The sequence below is a fragment of the Maylandia zebra genome, linkage group LG12, assembly GCF_041146795.1.
Source record: "Maylandia zebra isolate NMK-2024a linkage group LG12, Mzebra_GT3a, whole genome shotgun sequence".
NCBI lineage: Eukaryota > Metazoa > Chordata > Actinopteri > Cichliformes > Cichlidae > Maylandia > Maylandia zebra.
The window spans coordinates 5,409,367-5,415,793 of record NC_135178.1 but is presented as its reverse complement, the minus strand read 5'-3'; the positions used below and the strand labels follow the sequence as shown (position 1 = coordinate 5,415,793).

The window sequence follows — 6,427 nt, the reverse complement described above, 5'->3', positions numbered from 1 at the left end:
AGTTCAAACTTGATATGATTTGTGAGTAATATGTACATATGTATTTTGATCTTTTGTTAGTTTTTTCCATTTAAAATCTCCCTATGGTCATTTAACCAGTATCCCTGGTTTGCAGTGTTATGCCATTGTATGTACTTTAGCTGACCTGCAACTGTTTTCAAACAGTGACCCCTCCTGCCTGTGTGGAATATTGCACCCTTCAGGATGTACCTGAACATTTGGTGTATTTAAAGATTACCTTCTTATTTTTTTAACCAGCAGAATGGGCACTGGTATCTTCACATCAATGTTTTAAAGCAATACAGCATCTAAAGAGGTGTAGAGGAGTATAAATCTAGACAAGTACAAATAGAATACCAGTGGCACAGCATTAAAAAATAATGGGTTTTTTTTTATCTGATTAATTTCAGCTGTGAAACAAATTTGTGGTTGTATTACCATCACTCCATGTTTATAGGCTGTATGTAAACATCTTTATAGTTTTCTTCATATACTGTGTGCTGTAAGCATCCACCAGTCCCAGAATTAGCACTCTCTGCTAAAGGCAGCAAGAGTCCACTCGACAAAACCAAAGCATGTTTTGTAAGATTTTGCATCACTGATTAAATATATCTGAATTTATTGATTCATGCAGGAGGTGTGTAGCACATGCTCACTTTAATGTTATGTTATAATTTGGTTGCTCTTCCCATTTTTAAAAACATTATCCTTTTTTAATGCTTGTCGGCTACCCCTTGTAGTCAAAGTGTGCATAAAGGGATTTCACGCAATATCAGGAGTTTCAAAAATGTGAACCATCCCACTGGATGGCTTCACATTATGTGAAAATGGGGGAGGGGGGATTCCAGTTATTCAATGGGACGTCGTTTGTAAACTGAATGATGCTGGAATTAGTAGCAACATTTTTCCACATTTAGCTCAAAGCCTTATTAAAAACATGTTTTTTCAAGTCATTTTTCACAATATTCAAATTTCCAAAGAGGAACTGGAAAATGTTCTTTCCCTGAAAATGTCTTTTACTGAAGCTGCATCTATCCTCTCCATCTCAAGGCCTACTCTGTAAGACTATTATAACAAGTAAGTTATACAGTCGCTTACATTTAATGCTTCATTGAGCTGTATGTTTAAGTGTAGAAGAAAACCAAAGATCAAAGACGACACAGTTCAGTGCCAGTTAGCAAAGATGATGCATTTTGTCCTTTGGATGTATCATATTGCTGGTCTCTGTCAGCCTCTGTGGACCTTCACCACCATCTGCACCACGCACGAGGGCTTGAGCCCATATTCAGATAGAGATGCAGAGTCGTTCACCAATAGCTTCCCAGCGACAGTCAGCCGGACTTCAGCCATAAGATATCCTACACACACAACAGAGGACAGAGATGAACCTCACAAAATATTTAAACATGTCAAAAACTATTATGTCAGGTTCCCTGAACACCACTGAAGATGCACACATTTTAAACACACTCCTGTGTCCAAAACTCCTTAGCAGTGACAACAAAGTTAATATTTCAAAATCATCCTCAGTGCACACCTTTTCCCCCACTGTGGTCAAGATGCTCTTAGCTGTTTGGTTCCTCCTGCTCAGGATTTCTTCAAAGGAAAAAAGGAAACAAAAAGCAGTTTTAAAAGTTTTTTGTTGGTGGTGTTTTTGACTTTCAAGCTCAATCAAAGCAGAAAAAGACTTCAAAACAAATTCAATTGAATGGATGGGTATAATCTTCCATTGAAAGCCAGCAAGAAATAACAGTTTTTTAGAGAGTTTTGGTCATCATACACATAACAGCAATCACTGCGTTTGCAATATAATCTGTGACTATTATGAAAGTAACATACATAACTTGAAAAGCTAAAATCAATCATAACATTAAGCTCACCTTGTTTTTGTGGAGAAGGTGATCAGGCTTTTTCTTCACGTCCTGAGACCAGGTGCACTGGATCATCACCAGCTTGTATCTTCATCCTTTTTCACTCAGTGAAGTCTTTCTCTTTGTTCCCTTTGCAACAGAAAACTACCGTGTGATCACAGGTGAAGTTAGGGATATTTTTCCTGTGCAGTTTTTATAGTGCTTCATTTGGTGAAGCTGTTGATCCACTTTGATCTCAAAGGATCTCGACGGTGGAAAAAAGTAATATTTCTCCTTACCATTAGGCTAAATATAGATATAACAATTTATAATATGTCAGCAGCATCCCCATAAGGGAGGTCTCCCTGTAGTGTCCCGAATGCAGATCCATTGTGATAAGAGAGAATGGATCAGATTTGAATGTCCTCTGTAAAGTGTGCACAGCAGTAAATGGACAGCCGTTTGAATTCTGCTTGCAGTGTTTGAGGGAATGGGAGAGTCCACGGCCTTGGAAAGACTGCTGTGAAAATCACTAAAAAGACTACAAACCTGCCCAGATAACCTTTGGTTCATTGGAGGAAGTCCACGGATGTCCTTCTATCCGTCCCTGTCTCACCTCCTGGTTGAGTACAGCAAGTGGAATTGTAAATTTGTTGTTTGTCCTCGATGTAAGGTAAAGTTATGTTTTCTATGCCTGAAGAGCTATACTAAATGTATTTTTTTAAAGCGACTTCTGTGTACCATGCTCCAGCGGTGTAGCTGTATGGCAGAAGAAATAATGACAGAGACACAAAGCTTCCAAGTTTTACTTTTGATGTGGGAGTGCCTTATTTGTAATAATGTACCATGCTGTGTTTTTTAATTCTCTATCTCTCTAATTCTCTCCAAATCAAATATAATTAGTGTTGGTGTTACGGCCGAGAGGGCCCGGCTGTGGGTGTGGACTCAAATGCAGACACAGAGGGAGGCAAACGGGCGTGAACACAGTGCTTTATTTACAAGTGTCTAGTGAAATTACACAACAAGAGACTATGAATGCTATGAATTATGAAATGCTATGAACTGTGAACTGTGAGGCCAAACTGTGAACAGGAAACTGAGTGCTATGGCTAGGTGCTGGATTTCACGGATGGAAAAAGGGGCAGCGGCTTGGATGGAGGTACGCAGTCACTATAATGAGAAGAGACAAGTAGTCAGTGGCAGTCCAGTGAATCACAGCTGCAGGATTAGGCTATGGAGGTTAGGGCTTACGCGTTGCAGGTTTAAAGTGTCATGCGAGGAAGGGGTGTCCAGGGGGTTCCGGGTGAGGAGTGTCCAGAGAGGATCCAGAATATGCGTGGAGTGAGGGACTTGGCAGGGAGGCAGGCAGGTGTAGTCCGATGGTGGAGAGGAAGAAACCAGATGACAGAACCAGCGTCCAGGCGGAGATGAGAGTAGTTCGGGAAACGTGACTGCCAGGTGGGTCCTATGACAAAGAAAAACACGGTGAGGGAAAAGCAGTAGTTGAGGGTTCTCACAAGGGGTTCGCAGCCTAGCACTGACATGGGTTAGCAGAAGATCTGGCAGAGGTCTGTTGTGAATGCTGGTCTTATATGCAGGTGACTTGATTGGAACCAGGTGTGGAAGCTGATTGGAGTCTCTGCCTGAAGGTAGAACCCAGCGGAGTGGAAAAACCCCGTGCTCACCCGGACCATGACAGTTGGGTTCTATTGATGAGAAATTTGCTACTAAATGTGATCTTTACAGCTGCATTATGTCTGAATCATAATGATAATAAACCTGAAAAATGTAATTCATTCATAAATGTGAAATATAGTTAATCATACATTATGTTATTACTCATTCCTTAAGATTTAGTTATTTTATGTTGACCTGTCATTGTCTGCTGCTTCTTTAGCATTAGCTTGATGGCATTAATCACTTGTGCTATTCAGGCATTTTTTCCGTGTTTTTTTTTGTTAGCTTTATGATGACTGCTATTTTTTCTTCTAAATTGTTTAAGGAAATCAATGTCTATTTTATTAAAACCTTGTTATGCTTAATAAACAGTTAGGGTGTAAAGCATGCATGTTACAAGCATGTAGATGCTTTTATTTACAGTTTGTCGTTGGTTTCTTCTGCTTGTGCAGTTTTCCAGCCACCTTCTTCCCGTGCAGCACACAGTCCCAACATGATCAGATGATGCAGAACAGCCGTGTGGGTCAGCATCCCCTGACACCACACCCTGAACCCACCAGCCAAAGCCCTCCCTGCAGCTGAGCCACAAACCACATATTATCTCATTTAGAAAAATGTTTTGAGTAACTGACAAAACATGTAGTTAAGATTAATTTTTAGGGGTTTTGTTGGTTTTATAAACAGTTTAGTTTGAAACACACTGAATAATTCATTAACTACATTTTAAAAATCTGAAAAGCACTGTGGCGGGGCAGGGCCGTGCAGAGAGGTTTAAAGGGACGGGTGCTCAAAGTTAAAAAGGGGCACATTGAACCAGGTTGAATAACAACAACACACATTCATCAAGAATCTAATATGGGAAGAGAAGGGCTGTGTTGATCTGAGACTGTAGACATTAAAAAGTCCACAGGAGAGATGGTAGCTGATTAAACAAGTGTCATGAGATAATAACAAAATGCAAAGATTGGTGACAGCGCTTGGAACCATAAGGCAACAAAAAACTGTGAGAAATAAATTAGGCTCTGCCTGTGAATCACTCTTTGCTTCTCTTCTTCCTTCCATCCCATCATTTCATATATCACTCTCCACTTGCTATGTGAGAACAAGGCACAACTTGTCTGTGAAGGTTCTCAGTCATCCCGGTCATCGTAGTCTTTGCAAGCTCCTTTGAAGGCACAACTTGCTATTGCAATAAACTATAATCTAATTATCCACACCTAACAACTCTTGCACTTAATCTATAATAAAATGATGACAGAAAAATGTTATAGCACTGCCTTTAGTAGCCTCACACAGCTCCTGCTGTTTCCTCCTCATGTCCTTACCAGGCATGTCTGGATAATGTTATATCATGAGTAATATTTTTAAAAAAAATCCATCTAAATAAAACACACACATGCACGCACACACAGTGACATTTTAGACCTTCTTCAGAATACTGTATATACTATGGGCATCACGGTGCTGATCCATAATCCTTACATTATTATTTATTACTAGAGCTACAATAATAACGCAATGAGGAAGGGGAAGTAATAAATATGAAATAATGTATTTATGATGATTCCATTTGTTTCACTATCCACTCTGTGCAGGGGCAAAGCTTATTACATTTTTAAACTGCAGAGATACAATCATTTTACTGCTGTAAAATCCAACTTTTGTCTTATTTAAAATATAAATCTAATATAATCTGCTTCTTAATGTATGTTCTTTAAAATACAGCGTGTGTTTTTAATATATTATAATTATAATAATTATTATGTGGACATGCATATTAGATCGTTTTTTAGTGAAATATAATCCCTCCAGAAAGGCAGGAAAAGCCCGGAAACTTACTTTAAAACTAAATATGTTCCCTAAAACGGTGACAGAGCTACAGATCCATGACAGCCTTACACAGGTAGCCAGCAGCTGTGACCAGCACTGCTTGTGCAGTTAATAAAAGGACAGGTAATGTTTGTCGCGCTGTTGCACACACAGCACGCTCGTTTGTTTCAGTTCGTCAGTTGCCACAAGACAACTTACCAACGTGTACGTAATAAGCTAATACTCCTGGGTGCTATACACTACAGTGCACGCTGTGCACCTACTTACTGGGTTTGTCGCATCAGTCTGTGTCTCTGAGTTAACTTGTGTTTCTCCTACAGCTCCGGACCGCAACAAATGCGCGTGCTCTTTGTGAGCTCGTTCCCGGCTCGTAACCAGCGCGTTCTGCCGTCAAGGGCGATCATTGGTTAAATGTGATCATGTGACTGATGCAAGCCAGATCCTTTTATTTAGCAAAACTGTGATTAATAGTTAAATATTATTGTTGATGGGCACAGACAAGACTCCGCACGCACACACACACACATAAAAATAATAATAATTTTTTTTTAAAAAGTTGCCTCAACAAAAGGGCACTTTGGGCACCCATCAGGAAAGGGGCGGGTGCTCAAGCCCCTCTAGCCCCCCCTCTGCACGTGCCTGTGGCGGGGTGTGGTTTGTGGCTGAGCAGCATCAGGGGAGGGGTGGAGCAGTGGGTGTGTGTGTGTGTGTGTGTGTGTGTCCATCCATCCCTAGGTGAAGCTGCACCCGATGAAGGAGAGGAAGAGCGCAAATAAGTGGGGCTAAAAACCACAGCACTTCTCAACGGTTTTTCAGATAGAATCAGATAGAAGCGCATTCTCCTTTATAAATATGTGTATCCCTTCGTTACCATGGGAACGAAGATAAAGGAAGTTGTAGAGTCAATGCGGACTTTGTGGACATTTGAAAAGGTCAGGAGTTAAGAGTGGGACACTTGGGGTTTTTTCTTCTTTTTTTCTTTTTCTTTTTGCCACAAGACCGGAAAAACGGCATGTGTCCCTAAGTTGCGGCTTCGGTACGTTGGGATCTACTTATCCGAAGAGGAAGAC

General features: G+C 40.5%; 1 long non-coding RNA gene across 2 annotated transcripts; it reads right to left on the bottom strand.

The window, feature by feature from the left end:
- Nucleotides 1-955: 955 nt before the first annotated feature.
- LOC143421437 (uncharacterized) lies at nt 956-5,783 on the bottom strand. Of its 2 annotated transcripts, XR_013101077.1 has the most exons (5): nt 5,625-5,783; nt 2,400-2,469; nt 1,881-2,000; nt 1,538-1,596; nt 956-1,358 (listed from the first exon to the last, which is right to left on the bottom strand). It is a non-coding gene; the product is annotated as an uncharacterized LOC143421437 (long non-coding RNA). The 2 variants fall into 2 exon arrangements; XR_013101078.1 differs by lacking the exon at nt 2,400-2,469.
- Between the last annotated feature and the right edge of the window lie 644 nt (nt 5,784-6,427).